This window comes from Lynx canadensis, chromosome X, assembly GCF_007474595.2.
Source record: "Lynx canadensis isolate LIC74 chromosome X, mLynCan4.pri.v2, whole genome shotgun sequence".
NCBI classification, from domain to species: Eukaryota; Metazoa; Chordata; class Mammalia; order Carnivora; family Felidae; genus Lynx; species Lynx canadensis.
The window spans coordinates 43,398,224-43,417,008 of NC_044321.2; the positions used below are offsets into that span (position 1 = coordinate 43,398,224).

The window sequence follows — 18,785 nt, forward strand, 5'->3', positions numbered from 1 at the left end:
AATGTCATTTTCTTTTTTTAAATTTTTAAAATGTTTTTTAAATTTATTTTTGATATATATAGAGAGAATGCATGAGTGCAAGCAGGGAGGGGCAGAGAGAGAGGGAAACACAGAATGCAAAGGAGGCTCCAGGCTCTGAGCTATTAGCACAGAGCCCAACATGGGGCTTGAACTGAGGAACTGTGAGATCATGGTCTGAGCTTAAGTCAGATGCCTAACCGACTGAGCCACCCAGGCGCCCCGTCACTTTCAATGATATTGGTAATATATATATTTAAACTAAGTGTCAGTAAAATTTCAGGGAAATGGGCATTCTTGTACATTCCTGGGTGGGAAGGGATATGGGTATACATTTGCTAGAAAGAAATGTGCCATATCAAGAGACATCAAAATGTTCCTATTGTGCTTGCTTCAGCCAACATACATGAAAATTGGAATGATGCAGAGATTAGCATGGCCCCTGCAAAGGCTGACATGCAAATTTATGAAGCACTCCATTTTTTCTTCGCTGGAATTAGACAGTATTAACGGTTGTGCAACCTTGTGAATATACTAAAAGCCACTGAATTACACACTTGAAGGTAATGCATTTTATGATATGTGAATTATATCTGTTTTAAAAAATGTTCCTACCCTTTGATACAGTCTTTCCACTCCTAAGATTCTACCCTAAGAGAGCAATTAGAGATGCACACATTGATTTGTGTACATGAAGTGTCATCTACTGCAGAGTTATTTATAAAGGTAAAAACAGGAATATCCTAACTGTCCAACATTTAGGAAGAGTTAAGGGAGGTATTGTACATCTACATGAAGGAAAAATAATCTGCCATTAAAAACCATGTTTCTCAAGACTACTTAATGATCCTGGAAAAGGCTCACAATATAGTGGCAAGTGAAAGAAAAAGCATCCAAACCTGTACATAGTATCAGCCCATTTAAAAATATATATATGGATGTACATATATATTCATATACAAGCCTACACATATTATAGGGCTGAATGCTAATACATCAATATCTTACCAGCAGGTGTTTGTCTCTATGTGGCAGAATTAAGGGTCATTCTTGTTTTTTATACCTTTAAAAAATTTCAAAGCTTTCTACACTACACATGTATTAGAGCTGAATGAGAAAAAGTTTTCAAAGAAAAAAGACACCACTCTACATGGGCATATCATTTACCCTGACAATCATCTGATGCAACTGTCTGATACATTCCTAAGTTAGGAATATGCAATACTCATAATACTTGTATAATTGTAATACTCGTATACTTAACTATTTCAAACATCTGTATTTTGCCCTCAGATAAATCAGCCTAGAGCACGCCAACCTAACAAAATGCTTCCCCAACAAATGCTTTGCTCTTTGGTGGTGGATTCCTCTGTCTATTGTACTAATTAAAAAAACCTCCATCTGACAGTTTTTTTTTTACCACAATATTAGCAATGGGAGCTGTTCTTTGCTGTCAGAGGTGGCCAGGGCTGGAAGAACAAGGGGCAAGTTGAAGGAGACCAGGCAAAGGAAAAGAAAGGTCAAGTCAAAGCCAGCATCAAGGCTGTGCCCAGTGGATTGAAAAAAATTGCTACTCAAGGCCTTGTTGGCTATAGTTTTTTCCCAAGTGCCTCATGAACTTGGTGGGACAAAATTGCATGGAGAGGGGACAAGCCACAGGAAAATCTGGTGGGGGTGTGTGGCAGTAAGTACCATCTGTAAAGTCATCTGATTGCTAATATTTGTACACCACATTCACAGTTCACACAGAACTTTCATAGACACCATTCCATTTAATTCTTAAAACAACTTTATAAACTCCACTTCAGGAAAGAAGAAACTCAGGTTCAGAGGTGAAATAAATCACACAAGGCTTGAAATGAAGTTCTTTGCCTCCAAATTCCTGTGTTTTTTCCCTGAACAGTGGTTCTCAAAGTTTGTTATATAGATCAGCATCAGCATCACCAGAGACCTTCTTAGAAACGAAACTCTGGGGCCCTACTCTGGACCTTCTGGATCAGAAACTCTGGGAGTGGGTTTGAATTTTAACAAGCCCTCCAAGTGATTCTGATGCATACCCAAGTTTGAAAGCCATTGCTTTAAAGAATGCTACCATATATTTTTTAAAACAGATTTTTAAATGGCTTCTTTAAAATACTGGCTGCTGATGCTTTGACTTAAGTGGGTTTTTGTCTTCCAGGGCAGGCTGGGAGACTCTCTTCAACTGTCAGTGGCTGTATACACAATATAGGGGGCTGCCTGAATAGAATGCGGGCTCCAGGGGTGGGTGGGAACATACTACTTCATGGTGAGGAAGGTCCCAGAACCAAGAGGGCAATCCCCTGCTCACATCTTCCCTGTTTGAAGGGGATATGAGCTGGAGAGCAGCTGCCATATATTTATCTCCTCTTCTGAAGTTTCACTTCATAAAAGCTTTCACGTGGTTCCACAATGTCCTGCATGAGCCCCTGGGAAATTTCCTGATCCATGTATTTACATTTACAAACCTCTGGTTGACCAAGCTTTTCATTTCTTTGGTTTTCATTTTTTTTTACAGGATTTTCAAACAAAAATTTAGAAAAAAAATGCAGCAATTGATACAAAATTATTTTCCTTCTGGGTAGCATGAACTCCCCTACTCATGCCTCCCCAACCCACTCCCTATCCAATTTCCTCACTGCAGGTAACTGTTCTCTCTCTCATTCTCTGTCTCTCTGTCTCTCTCTCTCTCATACATACATACACTCATGCACTCAATCATACACATTCCTTTCCCTTGGGATGGAGAATAAACAGATCATGTATTTTTTTTTTTTTTAAATTGGACTTGACTTAAACCGGATTTTAAATTTTGTCAGGGTAATGTTTGTAAAATTGAAACAAAACTCATACATAAATATAGATTTATTCTGAAAATGCTAAAGCTAAAAGAATCATGGAATTAAAATTATAAAGTATTCAAAATTCTAGCAATGAACAGAATTTGTTGTTATTCCCTTTTCTTCATAGGTACTCGCACTGAATTCATTCATTCATTCATTCATTGGTTAGTTATTGAGAGCCAAGCAAGCACTATTCTGGGGTGCTGGGGACAAAGCAATGAACAAAACAGACAAGATCTCAGTCCTCATGGGGTTCAACTCAAAAAATATGAAATATATGTCAGGTCGTGGTAAATGCTCTGAAGACAGAGAAAGCAGGGTAAAGGTGGACTGACTGACAGGAGTGTGTGGGGGCCAATGCTATTTCAGAAAGTGTGGTCAGTGAAGGCCTCTGTTGGGAGGTGATACTTGAGCAGTGGCCTAAGTCAGGGAAGTAGTCAGGCACATAAGAATGTGCCTGAGCAGAAGGATCAGCAAAGGTGATGGTCCTGAGATAGGATCGCTTTGCCATCGTCCAAGAACAGCAGGCAAGTCAACGTGGCTGGAATGGAATGAGCAAGACAAAGAAGGGGAGGAAATGAGGTTGAGGAAGGAGCCTGGGGCCAGGTGAGTGGCTCATTCTAAGGACTCTGGATTTAATTTTAAGAGTCATGGAAATAAACCCTGTTTCTACTATGTGTCTAGAGGGGGCCAAAGAGTCTAAAAGTCTGCACCATGATCCTTGCCTTCAAGAAGCTTTCAATCCAGGGTGCCTGGGTGGCTCAGTCAGTTAAGCGTCTGACTAGATTTTGGCTCAGGTCATGATCTCATGGTTCTGTGAGTTCAAGCTCTGCTTCTGGCTCCAAACTGCCAACTGCTTGGGATTCTCTTTCTCTCTCTCTGCGCCTCCCCAACTTGCACTCTTTCACACTCTTTCTCTCTCTCAAAAATAAATAAACATTAAAAAAAAGAGAAGCTTTCAATCCATACATTTGAGGAAACAAGCCAGAATTACAGGAGACTTGAGGAGGGGTGGGGATTCTTGATTTCTCACCTATACTTGGTGAGGCAGACTTTTGGTGGAGTCTATCGGATTTTCCATGTATAATATCATGTCATCTGCAAAAAGCGAAAGCTTGACTTCATCTTTGCCAATTTTGATGCCTTTGATTTCCTTTTGTTGTCTGATTGCTGATGCTAGAACTTCCAGCACTATGTTAAACAACAGCGGTGAGAGTGGGCATCTCTGTCGTTTTCCTGATCTCAGGGAAAAAGCTCTCAGTTTTTCCCCGTTGAGGATGATGTTAGCTGTGGGCTTTTCATAAATGGCTTTTATGATGTGTAAGTATGTTCCTTCTATCCCGACTTTCTCAAGGGTTTTTATTAAGAAAGGGTGCTGGATTTTGTCAAAGGCCTTTTCTGCATCGATTGACAGGATCATATGGTTCTTCTCTTTTTTTTTTGTTAATGTGATGTATCACGTTGATTGATTTGTGAATGTTGAACCAGCCCTGCATCCCAGGAATGAATCCCACTTGATCATGGTGAATAATTCTTTTTATATGCTGTTGAATTCGATTTGCTAGTATCTTATTGAGAATTTTTGCATCCATATACATCAGGGATATTGGCCTGTAGTTCTCTTTTTTTACTGGGTCTCTGTCTGGTTTAGGAATCAAAGTAATACTGGCTTCATAGAATGAGTCTGGAAGTTTTCCTTCCCCTTCTATTTCTTGGAATAGCTTGAGAAGGATAAGTATTATCTCTGCTTTAAACGTCTGGTAGAACTCCCCTGGGAAGCCATCTGGTCCTGGACTCTTATTTGTTGGGAGATTTTTGATAACCGATTCAATTTCTTCGCTGGTTATGGGTCTGTTCAAGCTTTCTATTTCCTCCTGATTGAGTTTTGGAAGAGTGTGGGTGTTTAGGAATTTGTCCATTTCTTCCAGGTTGTCCACTTTGTTGGCATATAATTTTTCAGAGTATTCCCTGATAATTGTTTGTATCTCTGAGGGATTGGTTGTAATAATTCCATTTCATTCATGATTTTATCTATTTGGGTCATCTCCCTTTTCTTTTTGAGAAGCCTGGCTAGAGGTTTGTCAATTTTGTTTATTTTTTCAAAAACCCAACTCTTGGTTTCGTTGATCTGCTCTACAGTTTTTTTAGATTCTATATTGTTTATTTCTGCTCTGATCTTTATTATTCCTCTTCTTCTGCTGGATGTAGGCTGCCTTTGCTGTTCTGCTTCTATTTCCTTTAGGTGTGCTGTTAGACTTTGTATTTGGGATTTTTCTTGTTTCTTGAGATAGGCCTGGATTGCAATGTATTTTCCTCTGAGGACTGCCTTTGCTGCGTCCCAAAGCGTTTGGATTGTTGTATTTTCATTTTCGTTTGTTTCCATATATTTTTTGATTTCTTCTCTAATTGCCTGGTTGACCCACTCATTCTTTAGTAGGGTGTTCTTTAACCTCCACGCTTTTGGAGGTTTTCCAGACTTTTTCCTGTGGTTGATTTCAAGCTTCATAGCATTGTGGTCTGAAAGTATGCATGGTATAATTTCAATTCTTGTAAACTTATGAAGGGCTGTTTTGTGACCCAGTATATGATCTATCTTGGAGAATGTTCCATGTGCACTCGAGAAGAAAGTATATTCTGTTGCTTTGGGATGCAGAGTTCTAAATAGATCTGTCAAGTCCATCTGATCCAATGTATCATTCAGGGCCGTTGTTTCTTTATTGACCGTGTGTCTAGATGATCTATCCATTTCTGTAAGTGGGGTGTTAAAGTCCCCAGCAATTACCACATTCTTATCAATAAGGTTGCTTATGTTTATGAGTAATTGTTTTATATATTTGGGGGTTCTGGTATTCGGCTCATAGACATTTATAATTGTTAGCTCTTCCTGATGGATAGACCCTGTAATTATTATATAATGCCCTTCTTCATCTCTTGTTACAGCCTTTAATTTAAAGTCTAGTTTGTCTGATATAAGTATGGCTACTCCAGCTTTCTTTTGGCTTCCAGTCTGCTAGAACTGATACATGAATTCAGCAAAGTTGCAGGATACAAAATCAATGTACAGAAATCAGTTGCATTCTTATACACTAACAACGAAGCAACAGAAAGACAAATAAAGAAACTGATCCCATTCACAATTGCACCAAGAAGCATAAAATACCTAGGAATAACTCTAACCAAAGATGTAAAAGATCTGTATGCTGAAAACTATAGAAAACTTATAAAGGTAATTGAAGAAGATTTAAAGAAATGGAAAGACATTCCCTGCTCATGGATTGGAAGAATAAATATTGTCAAAATGTCAATACTACCCAAAGCTATCTACACATTCAATGCAATCCCAATCAAAATTGCACCAGCATTCTTCTCGAAATTAGAACAAGCAATCCTAAAATTCATATGGAACCACAAAAGGCCCCGAATAGCCAAAGTAATTTTGAAGAAGAAGACCAAAGCAGGAGGCATCACACTCCCAGAATTTAGCCTCTACTACAAAGCTGTAATCATCAAGAGAGCATGGTATTGGCACAAAAACAGACACATAGACCAATGGAATTGAATAGAAACCCCAGAACTAGACCCACAAACGTATGGCCAACTCATCTTTGACAAAGCAGGAAAGAACATCCAATGGAAAAAAGACAGTCTCTGTAACAAATGGTGATGGGAGAACTGGACAGCAACATGCAGAAGATTGAAACTAGACCACTTTCTCACACCATTCACGAAAATAAACTCAAAATGGATAAAGGACCTGAATGTGAGACAGGAAACCATCAAAACCCTAGAGGAGAAAGCAGGAAAAGACCTCTCTGACCTCAGCCGTCGCAATCTCTTACTTGACACATCCCCAAAGGCAAGGGAATTAAAAGCAAAAGTGAATTACTGGGACCTTAGGAAGATCAAAAGCTTCTGCACAGCAAAGGAAACAACCAACAAAACTAAAAGGCAACCAATGGAATGGGAAAAGATATTTGCAAATGACATATCGGACAAGGGGCTAGTCTCCAAAATCTATAAAGAGCTCACCAAACTCCACACCCGAAAAACAAATAACCCACTGAAGAAATGGGCAGAAAACACGAATAGACACTTCTCTAAAGAAGACATCCGGATGGCCAACAGGCACATGAAAAGATGTTCAACGTCGCTCCTTATCAGGTAAATACAAATCAAAACCACACTCAGGTATCACCTCACGCCAGTCAGAGTGGCCAAAATGAACAAATCAGGAGACTATAGATGCTGGAGAGGATGTGGAGAAACGGGAACCCTCTTGCACTGTTGGTGGGAATGCAAATTGGTGCAGCCGCTCTGGAAAGCAGTGTGGAGATTCCTCAGAAAATTAAAAATAGACCTACCCTATGACCCAGCAATAGCACTGCTAGGAATTTACCCAAGGGATACAGGAGTGCTGATGCCTAGGGGCACTTGTACCCCAATGTTTATAGCAGCACTCTCAACAATAGCCAAATTATGGAAAGAGCCTAAATGTCCATCAACTGATGAATGGATAAAGAAATTGTGGTTTATATACACAATGGAATACTACGTGGCAATGAGAAAAAATGAAATATGGCCTTTTGTAGCAACGTGGATGGAACTGGAGAGTGTGATGCTAAGTGAAATAAGCCATACAGAGAAAGACAGATACCACATAGTTTCACTCTTATGTGGATCCTGAGAAACTTAACAGAAACCCATGGGGGAGGGGAAGGAAAAAAAAAAGAGGTTAGAGTGGGAGAGAGCCAAAGCATAAGAGACTGTTAAAAACTGAGAACAAACTGAGGGTTGATGGGGGGTGGGAGGGAGGGGAGGGTGGGTGATGGGTATTGAGGAGGGCACCTTTTGGGATGAGCACTGGGTGTTGTATGGAAACCAATTTTACAATAAATTTCATATATTAAAAAAAAAACAAAAAAACAAAGGAGCCACCTTTAGTAGAAAAGAATTCCAAAGGAGAAAGAGGCTTGCCTCCTATGCCAATTTGAGAAGATTCTCCCACTTCATAATTTGGGCATTTTAATCTCAAAAACACAATGTTTACTATGTGTTCTAAATATTAAAACATTTTATACTCATAACAACCCTACGAGGCAGGCACTACTATTGTCATCTACATTTTACAGAGGGGAATATCAGCAGCTCAGAGAGGCTGAGTAACTTGCTCAAGATCACAGAACTAAAACCCACGGAGTCTGGCTCCAGAGCCCACATTTTTAACCACTATTCTCACCTGCCTTGCCTACAGATAGAGACAAAAGGGTGGGGAGGGGAGGATGATGAATCTAAAGTTAAGAATTAAAGGGGAAGTCTCTCAAATGTCCCAGGTGACCAAGAAGAGTGCTGGAGGTGTAAGGAGACCTGGGGAAAAGACCCTGAACTAGCCATGGGGAGAGAGCTAGAGGAGCAGGCTGCAGGATACTGCATCCATGTTGGGAGTCTGCAAGGAGTGTGAATACACAGTGTTCAGGTAGGAGGGCTTTGACATTGGAGATATTTCCTGTGGGACACTGAGATACCATGGGACTTTGGGGTATCCTGACCTTCCCAGTATAGAATACATAACGTCTAATAACCTGCAGGCAGAGAAATCTACATAAAGGACGTCATGCTTGAGGTTTGGTCTTGAAGGAAGTGTAGGGATTGACCCAGATGAAAGGCACTTCTGTAGAAGGAATAGCATGTGAAAATTATGGAAACGTGTGGGAAAAATGGTGTTCTGAGGATAGGATGTGAGAGGAGGGGTGGTGAGAGGTAAGGCTTGAGAAGCAGGCTGGGCCAGAACATGGAAGAACTAAGTTGCCATGTTAATGAGTTTGGACTTTCCCCACAGGCACTGGAAGGCCAGTGTAAGATTTTAAGAACGATGGTGGCAGGACCAGATTTACATTTTGGAAAGATGTTATCAGTTGACGTTTCATAGGGAGAAAAGGGGCAGGTGGGCCACTCAGGAAATAAATGTTACAGTCCAAGTTATCTGTAATTCAGGGATAGAGTGGAGAGGTATATCTGAGAATTATCTTGTCTGGGAGGTAGAACCAATAAATCTTGGTGCCTGATTGGACAGATGTGAGGAGTAAAGAAGAGGAGAGAGTCCAGAATGTCTCCCAGATTTCTCACTTCAGTAAATGATTCAGCCCATCACCAATACCAGAAGAGTGGAGAGAGAAATCAATCCAATTTTAGACAAGTTCATTTTTAGTTATTTCTTTTTTTAAAAGCAATACTCACAGAAGGCAAACCATTCAAACAGTACAAAGGCATATACAATAAAAAATGAGTCTCCCACACTCCGGGGGAAACCACTATTAACAGCTTCTTATTTATCCCTGGGTAGCAGTATGGTACAGTAGTATTAAAAGCATATGCTCTGTAGCCAGACTGGATCTGAATCCATCATTGCTAGCTGTATGGGTGCTTTGGGCTAGTTATTTAATATCTGTGCCTCGGTAACATCATCTGTAAAATGGGGATTATAATAATAGAGCACAAAAAGCATACTAGAATGCTGTTCAGAAACTTGATGCTTGTGCTAAACAATATATCGTGGAGATAATTTCATATCTGTATGTGCTTTTTCACATATTTTTTAATAACTGCATAGTATTTCAGCATGCAAATTTTGTTCAGTTTATTTTACTTTTACCCAATTAATGAAAATTGAGGTTGTTTCTATTTCTTTTTTGCTATTACCAATAATGCTGCAGTGAATATCTCTGTACATCTTCACACACACAGATGATTATATCTGTTAGATAATTCCACTGCAATTATGGTTCACAGAATATGCGAATATTTGTGATAAAGTCTCCTGAAATCCAAAGAGGTTATGCTAATTTGCACTTCCACCAAGAATGCTTTTCAATGCATTGAATTGCTTTACAGCAATGCTTTTCAAACTTCCATGTACAAACAAATTGCCTGGGGAGCTCGTTAAAATGCAGATTCTGATTTAGTAGATCTGGGTTGGGACTGTGCTTCTAACAAACTCTGGGTTGATACAGATACTGCTGGTCCAAGGATCACAGTTTAAGTAACAAGGTAGATAGCAAGGTGTGAGAGTGCATTTCTCTGCATGCTTGCCAAAAAAATAGCGTATGCTAAACGCTCTGATTTTTGCCACTGAGATAGGTGAAGGTTGTATCTTAAGGTAAGAGTTGTTGCTTAAACAAATATTCATTTCTTTAATTATGAGTTTTGTTGAGCATCTTTCCATTTATTTTTATAAGCCGACTTTCTTTTTCTGTGGACTGCCTGTTTAGGTCCTTTTTTCTCATTTATAATGGTTTGCTGGTATTTTCCTTAGTGATTCTCAATCTGAAGAGCTATTTATATATAAAGCCTTTGCCCATACCAGATGCAAAACCTTCTCAGTTTTTTGTCTTCAGATACTGTTTATGTATTTTTGCAGTGCTGTACATTCTTTTATGTAGTCGAATTTAACAATGTTCCCCTTTTTGGCTTCCTCTGTGTCTTGTTTAGAAAGACCTTTAATATTTCAAGATAAAATCATATATTAAAAATCATGTACTAAAATATGTCTTTGGATCAATTTCTAGACCCAATTATGGTCCACTGATCTGTGTACTCATATGCCAGTTGTAATTAAACTGTTTTAATTACTGTAGTTTTATAATATGTTCCAAAAGGACTGGTCCCTTTCTCCCTTATTACTCTTCTTTTTCAAACCTTTCCTGACTAATCTTACAGATGTATATTTCCATATGTACTTTGGAATCATGGGCATGTTGGATTAGGGCATGTTGGATTAGGATGTGTCTGGGAGACAGTTTTGTGGAGACATGTAATACGCGGTTGAATCTGGAATATAGGAGCGTGGTCTTCTCTGGATACAGATATCTGACAGTTATCAGCAGTACCTGAAGTCTCGTGAGAAAAGTTCATAGAATGAGAAACAGGGCCTGAGATAGAACTTTAGGTTAGTGGTTCTCAGAGTCCAGTACTCAGACCAATAGCACCAGCACTACCTGAGAACTTCTTGGGCCCTCATTGGATCAGAAACTGTATGGGGAGGAGGGCAGCAATATGATCTTTAAATACTCCAGAGAATTCTAATGCACACTGAAATTTGAGGACCACTGTTTTAGGGTATACCAGTAGTTAGGAGACAGATTAAGGAAAAAGAGCTGAAAATAATCAGTAGGAAGAAAACCAGAAGAGAGAGATGTTTAATAATCAAAGAGAAGAAATTTCCGAAAAGAGGTATTCAACCAGGCTAATATTTATTACGCAACAAATACTTCCAAAGAGCTTTATACATACCATCTCATTTACTCATATGACTCCATAAGGCTATAGAAATCTTCCAGATGAAGAAATTGTGATTAGGTAAATTGCTAAAGGTTGGCCAGTTGGTAAATGATTTGGCACCAGTGCTATTATATACTAATGGCTACGTTCCTTCCTCTATACTACACTGCTGAAAAACTCAATTGGAAAATTGCCAACTGGAAAAGAAGGAAAGATGCCCTTCATCTTTTTTCAATCTTGAAGACACTAATTCATCTTGGAGCAACACAGAGAAGAGGGTTATGGTAGTGGAAGAAGCCAGAATGCATTGAGGAAATGGGAGGGGGAAAAAGGGAGACAAGTAATATAAGAATACTTTTCAAGAGCCTAAGCAGCTGAGATGTGAAGGGAAAGACACTGGTAGTTGGAGGAGGATGAAGGTTAAGGGCAGGTGATATTTTTAGGAGGAAGTGCCTACCTAAAGATACTTACATGTAATTGAGACTAGTTTATATTGGGAATAGCATTCTGTGTGTCTAAAACAATCTTTGGTCTTGATCTACCTATGCTGTTCAACTGCCAGTTGAATCTCTACATATCTGATCAATCACCTCAAAATAAATAGAAAACAAACAAACAAACAAAAAAAAAACAAAAACATTGACACCAAGCCCAACTCTTCCTAATTTATCATTTTTTTAAAAAATCTTGTTTATTTGTTTGCTTTAAATCTTTAAAGGTCTGACTGGCTCAAACCTCGTAACCAGTTTACTTCTCCTCTCCTTTAGCCTGTGTATTGAATCAGTCACTAAGTCCTGGCTTTGAAATGTCTCCCCCATTAACTCTTCCTGTCTATTCCTACTGTCACTACTCTATATAAGCAATCACACCACGTGGCCTCCTTACATACAATCCAACCCACACCAATCTTCCACAAACACCAATTTCATTCCTATTCACCTACTCACAATCCTGCAATAGTTGCCTCTGCATACTAGGTAAAGTTTGCTTTTCTGGGCTTTCTATAGATTGCCCAAATTTTCCTCTTACTGATTCCCTACATAAATCTTACGTTGGATGGGCTTCCTTAATAGTCCCCAAACCTACATTTCTCTCTATCTTCTCTTTATGCCTTCCCACATACATTTATAGGAATTTGGCCAAGCTCCCCCTCTTTTTGTTTTTTGTTTAGTTTTAGTTTTTTTTTTGTTTTTGTTTTCTGTTTTTTTGTTTGTTTTTGCAAGCTCCTTGTGGTGTTCTTCCAGCGTTCACAATCACTTGTTGCTGGTTATCACTCATTTTGACAATCATCTATTTCCTTACTCAACCATTTTACCTATACATGTCTCATCTCCCTCCCCTAGAGTTCAGGGCTAGAGCATACTTCTTTTTTTTTTCTTAATTTTTAATGGTTATTTATTTTTAAGAGAGAGAGACAGAATGTGAGTGGGGGAGTGGCAGAGAGAGAGAGAGAGGGAGACAGAATCTGAAGCAGGCTCCAGGCTCTGAGCTGTCAGCACAGAGCCGAACACAGGGCTGGAACTCATGGGCTGTGACATCATGACCTGAGCCCAAGTTGGATGCTTAACTGACTGAGCCACCCAGGCACCCCTAGAGCATACTTTTGCTATGATCGCCACCACATTGTTTAACATATTGCTAAGTACGTGCTAAATACTCACACTCAAAAATATTTATTAAATCAGTGAAATTGTATCATGGGAATTTGCTATTTAAAGAGATATTTGGTGAGTTACTGTGTAGAAAATGTCTATTTCTTTTTAACTTTCAAATGCCATATTAAAAACAATATACATTCACCGGTAATGTACCTGGTATCAGGTATTGTTCTAGGCATTTTCTCATGAAGTACCTGTTTAATCTTTACCAGATACCCATCAGGTGGGAATTGCATCCCTGAATTACCCATAATGACAAGACTACATGATGGTTAGAGGCTTGCCTAGTATTTCCACTATTTTCACTGAGTACTCAGAGTTTATACTTAAAACGCCCAAGTCCATTGCTCTATTCTTCATAACACAGATTCCTTTCTTTCTATTTTTATTTTTTAAACACGGTCCCATTGTTCTTAGTTGAATTATAAACAATATTTTTCTAGAGTCTTGGTGTAAGAAAAATTCTAATTAACAAAACAGGTAAATAATGAATATATTTACATCTCAAGTTTAGTGTCTAATTACAGTTCCTATGAATAATGAGAGAAAGTACTTTTGTGTCCCCAAAGTAAACCTGTGCCACAATGCAAAGGGAGATGAGATGCAGCAGGGTGCTGTATTAACATTCATAATTATGCATCTTATGTTCCAAAAATGAATTGTTGTTTGACAGCAAGGGAAAATGACAATAATAAAAATTATGGCAAAAGCACATAAGGTTAATCAACATATAATCGACTCACGAATTTGCACATTTTAGATGTTTTCTTTTATTGGTGTTTATGATTTATTATTTAGAAACACCATAAACTAATCTACCAGAATATATTTCCCTATTAAAGATGCCTGAAATGAAAACATGCACACATAAAGTGAGTTAATTTTTTATGACACATAGTAGATATATCACTTAAGGGAGATTTTGTTCCACAAATGCAATAACCTACACATAATGAGGTGTCAACTTCTTCAGTGATACTTAGTCTAAAACACACTCACACACACACACAAACACACACTTTGGGGCAATTTAAACCTATTGGGGAAAAAAGACTAGATTAAAAACTCTTTTTTCTTTTCAGTATCTCCTAATGCGTGCTTTATTAAACAGAGCACACCCCAAAGAAACAGGAGGAATGCAAAATACAAATGACAACATTTTCCCATGGACTGAGACTGACCCAGCTTCAGGTCAGAAAAGAAGATGTCTTCACCTGTCAGATGGCTACTGAATATCTTAAGAAGCCAACAGCCATCAGTTCAGTTGCACAGACCCACACCTAGAACTTTAACTCTCACCCTATCCAAGAGCTAACTCTTGGATAACTCAGTTTATTCTCCTTTTGAAACTAGCAAGCATTCCAGATCAAGGCAAAGCTAAAGCCTGGGTGACCGAGAAACACTCAATTATCCTCTCAGGCCAGTTTACACTTGATTTTTCTCTGGGCTTTACTGGGATGCAAGGTTACAGCTGAGGATAATACTCACAGGGTGAGGCAAGGGAGAACGCATGCACAGCCTAAGGATTTGTAAAGTCATACAAAGATTTCTTGAAGATCTCAACTAAAATATTCAATTTAAGGCCTCTGAAGGTACTACTGAGACAGAAGCAAAGTAGGTAGGTAGGCAGAAACCAACTGAGGTGTTTAGAGAGCAAACTATATCCAGAATCAGACAGACCTGGTTATAAGATAGTATATGTGCTAGTCACCTCATTTATTTGTCCCTCAATCTCTTCATCTGTACGATGGGGGTACGCTCGTCCCAATACCTCATAAGAGAGCTATGATAATTAAATGACACTATGTACTTCAGAGCTGCTAGCACTGTATCTGATCCATAGTGAGTGCTGAGATAGAAGGACAGAAACTAACATTTAAAGCATGTTTATTAAATCTGAAAGGAATCATATTTCTGCTTCAACCTCTTCAAACTTAGGTGAGAAGGCTCCTTGGTGGGACCTTATCACCTGACTCCAAATTCCTAAAGAGAACGCCATTCCTCCCTTACTAGTATTAACATTTTAAACCAACTACTCAGGAAAGGAGTAATACAGCACCATCCTATGGAACTATGATAGTCCCAATGACTGGAATTCATAAAAACTCAGCAATGTTGATACAGGGAAAATCGATGGGTTCTGGAGTCACACAGAGACTGCATTTGAGTCCCAGCTCTGATGCTTATTAGTTATTTGGCATTAGACAACTGACACATCCATTCTGAGACTTGGTTTCCTCAGATGATACAGACTTTGTAGAACTGTGGTGGGAATGTAAGTTGCTATCACTATTATATTCTTATGGTCACACGGGGTCTCAGTCCAAGCAAACTAATCAGATCCTGTGATATAATACACAAGCAACACAAAGCTACTTTCCCTGTCCAGCTGTGACAAACCAATGGCAATTGCAAGTGACTACCCTGATAAGCAACTTGGAGGGAAGAAAAAATTATTTTTACTGTGGCATGAAAAGGGGCCTCTAAAAATTCTTCTTTGGGTGGATTAATCATAATAGTGATCCTGAATCACATATAAGAGATCAGTAATACTCCTTATCACTTCATGAGTGTCCTCTCCCACTCAACCTTAAACTTTCCTTTATCAAGCACCAAGCTTCTTCCAAGAAGTACAGAGTAGCAAATAGCAAAGAATCACACACACACACACACACACACACACACACACACACACGTATGCAGAGAGAGAGAGAGAGAGAGAGAGAGAGAGAGAGAGAGGGATAGGGAGAGAAGGAAGGATGTCACAAGAAAAAAATCCTAATCTCATACAAAATTCATGCACCAAAACTAGTTTTTAATTTTTATTCAAAATTTATTCCATTCTGTTGGAAGGGCCATGGCTACTTTAAGAAATGTATTCCTGAAGTGCAAAGAGGGTCAACTTCAGGTAAGTAACTTTCACTGTATGTAAATTTACGTCAAACAAATTTTATGACTGAGAAAAAGAGAAGGGCAGGTGATGTTCTACTCCTTCCCTTAGAGAGAAAACCTACACTGTATAACTTCTCAAAGATTATTCAAAGGCATACATTAGCTGTATACTTAACAAAATTGAAGGATATACTGCACCCTCATCACAGGGGAAAATAAGAAAGAATATATCTTTGTATTAGGAGCCAGAGACATAATCATTTTTAGCTGAACAAGCATGCTAGAATGGCCAACCAATGCTTTCCCTTTGATTAGTTGGAAAGCAATCAATGCACTCTTGCTAGATTGGAGATTTCACTCAAAATAGAAACTGGCCTGAAGTCCAGAAAGCTGGCAGTTCAGAGACAAATCCCCAGAAGGGATCTTGACACTTGAACTAAGATCCAGGTTTGGCATACTCATCAAGACTAGAGCTTGAAGAAGCTGTTAAGTAATAAGAGCTGGTAAAACATACTGACCATCTTTAGGATTCATATGTTTCTTTCATCAGCTAAAAGAAACACCTTTGGTACTTGAGGTTTGTTTAGGTTAGCTGTTTTTAATAATGACATTAGATTTTTAAGGAGACTATTTTGGGGAGGTGTAGTTTTAGGTTTACAGCAAAATTAAGAGAAAGGTACAGAGATTTCCCATATATCCCCGGTCTCCACACATGCATAACCTCCCCCCCCCGTTATCTACATCCCCCTAGAGCGTGGTACATTTTTTACAATTGATGAACCTACATGGATACATCATAATTAACCAAAGTCCATAGTTTACACTATGGTTCACTCTTAGTGTTGTATGTTATATCAGTTTGAACAAATGTGTAATGCCATGTATCCACCATCAGAGTATCATACAGAATAGTATGATATTCTACCCTAGAAATCCTCTGTGCTCTGCCTTTTCATCCCTCCCTCCCTTCTCATTAACCCCTGGCAATCATTGATATTTTTACTATCTCCATTTTCTTTTGCCTTTTCCAGAATGTGATATAGATGGAATCATACAATAACGAGACTTTTCAGATCAGCTTCTTTCATTTAGTAATATGTATTTAAGTTTCATGGCTTGACTGCTTATTTCTATTTAATACTGAATAATATTCCATTGCCTGGATATACTATGGTTTATTTATCCATTTACCTACTGAAGGACATCTTGGTTGCTTCCAAGTTTTGGAAAATATAAATAAAGCTGCTATAAACACCCATGTACATGTTTTTGTATGGACATACGTTTTCAACCCCTTTGGGTAAATACCAAGGAGTGCAATTGCTGTATCATTTAGTAAGAGTATATTTAGTTCTGTAAGAAACCGCCAACTGTCTTGCAAAATGGCTGTACCACGTTGTGTTCTCACTAGCAACGAATGAGTTCCTGTTGCTCCACATCCTTGCCAACATTTGGTATTGTCAGTGTTCCATATTTTGGCTGTTCTAGTAAGTGTGTAATTATATCTCACTGTTGTTTTAATTTGCATTTCCCTGATGACATATGACATGGAGTTGTCTGTTCAGGTCTTTGGCCCATTTCTTATTCAGTTTTTTTTTTTAATTTTTTTTATTGTTACGTTTCTTTATTTTTGAGAGGCAGAGAGAGACAGAGCCTGAGTGGGGGAGGGGCAGAGAGAGAGGGAGACACAGAATCCAAAGATGGCTCCAGGCTCTGAGCTGTCAGCACAGAGTCTGACGTGGGGCTCGAACTCACAGATCATGAGATCATGACCTGAGCCGAAGTCGGACGCTTAACCAACTGAGCCACCCAGGTGCCCCTATTTTTTTTTTTATTGTTGTGTTTTAAGAATTCTTTGTATATTTGGAATAACAGTCCTTTATCAGATGTATTTTTTGAAAATATATTCTTCTAGTCTGTGGCTTGTCTTCTCATTGTCTTGATAATGTCTTTCACAGGGCAGAAATTTTTTATTTTAATGAAGTCCACCTTATTAATTATTTCTCTCATGGATCATGCCTTTGGTGCTGTATCTAAAAAGTCACTATACCCAAGGTCATCTAAGTTTTCCTATGTTATATATTAGGAGTTTTATACTTTTACATTTATTTCTATGATCCATTTTGAGTCAATTTTTGTGAATGGTGTAGGGTCTATGTCTATATTTTTTTAGTTTTATTTTTGTAAGATATTTGATTTTTAATAAAGACATTTATTCAAGTTAGATATTTGTTTAATTTTGAATTATTAAAGATATGTGGAATTAAGTTTTATAAATATCAAGATGAGGGATTATAATTGAGACTTCTGCTTCTATGAAAATGAAGTAAACTTTTCCCTATTCCTCCCACTAAGTACAACTAAAAGCTTTGGATATTACATGTAAAACAAACACAAAAAGACTCTCATCTGGTTTCCTCTAATACCATTCATTTGGAGAAAATATTTGCAAAACACATGTATGACAAAAGACTAGTATCTAGAATATATAAAGGATATTTAAAATTCAAGAGTAAAAAATAATCCAATTAGAAGAGTCTTAATGTAATGAAGAAGACTTCTACTACATTAAGAAAGCAGACTGGCTAGAAACTCAGTAGTAAGTTACTTTTTTTTTTTTTTTTTTGCTTTATGTAGCCAGGTTTGAAACTGAGGAGCAACAACCTGGAAATGCTAATGGGCACAGATAAAATAAGTCCCAACAGAAGTTTCCTCTCCCTATCCAGAGAACCAGGAAAGGGTTCCTAATAAGCCTAATAAGAAAGAGAAAAATTTAGACAATAATTGCTCTACTTCAGCCAAACACCACAGAAAAACCGTGGCCTCATCTCCACTCATGCCAACAAAGGCTGAGTGGGGAGCTTAGACCTCTGCCCTGTCCTGGTCTTTTCTAACATCACCATGGCCAAGATGGTGGCAGAAGAGGCTAGATATGAAGACAAGACTTTAATCCATGCTGGGTGGTAACAAAACCTCCCCTACTCACATTGTCAATGGAGACCATGTGAGGAGCATGGGCATGTACCCCCACCTTGTGGTAATAAGGAACCACTCCCTCTCCATACTGAGGTGGTGTCAGACG

General features: G+C 38.5%; 1 protein-coding gene and 1 pseudogene across 1 annotated transcript in view; one reads left to right on the forward strand and one right to left on the reverse strand.

Moving 5' to 3' along the window:
- The window catches only part of SHROOM4 (shroom family member 4), a 148,097-nt gene that overhangs the window by 63,966 nt on the left and 65,346 nt on the right, over positions 1 to 18,785 (reverse strand). The window lies entirely within an intron of this gene.
- Positions 405 to 504, forward strand: LOC115507935 (annotated as a pseudogene).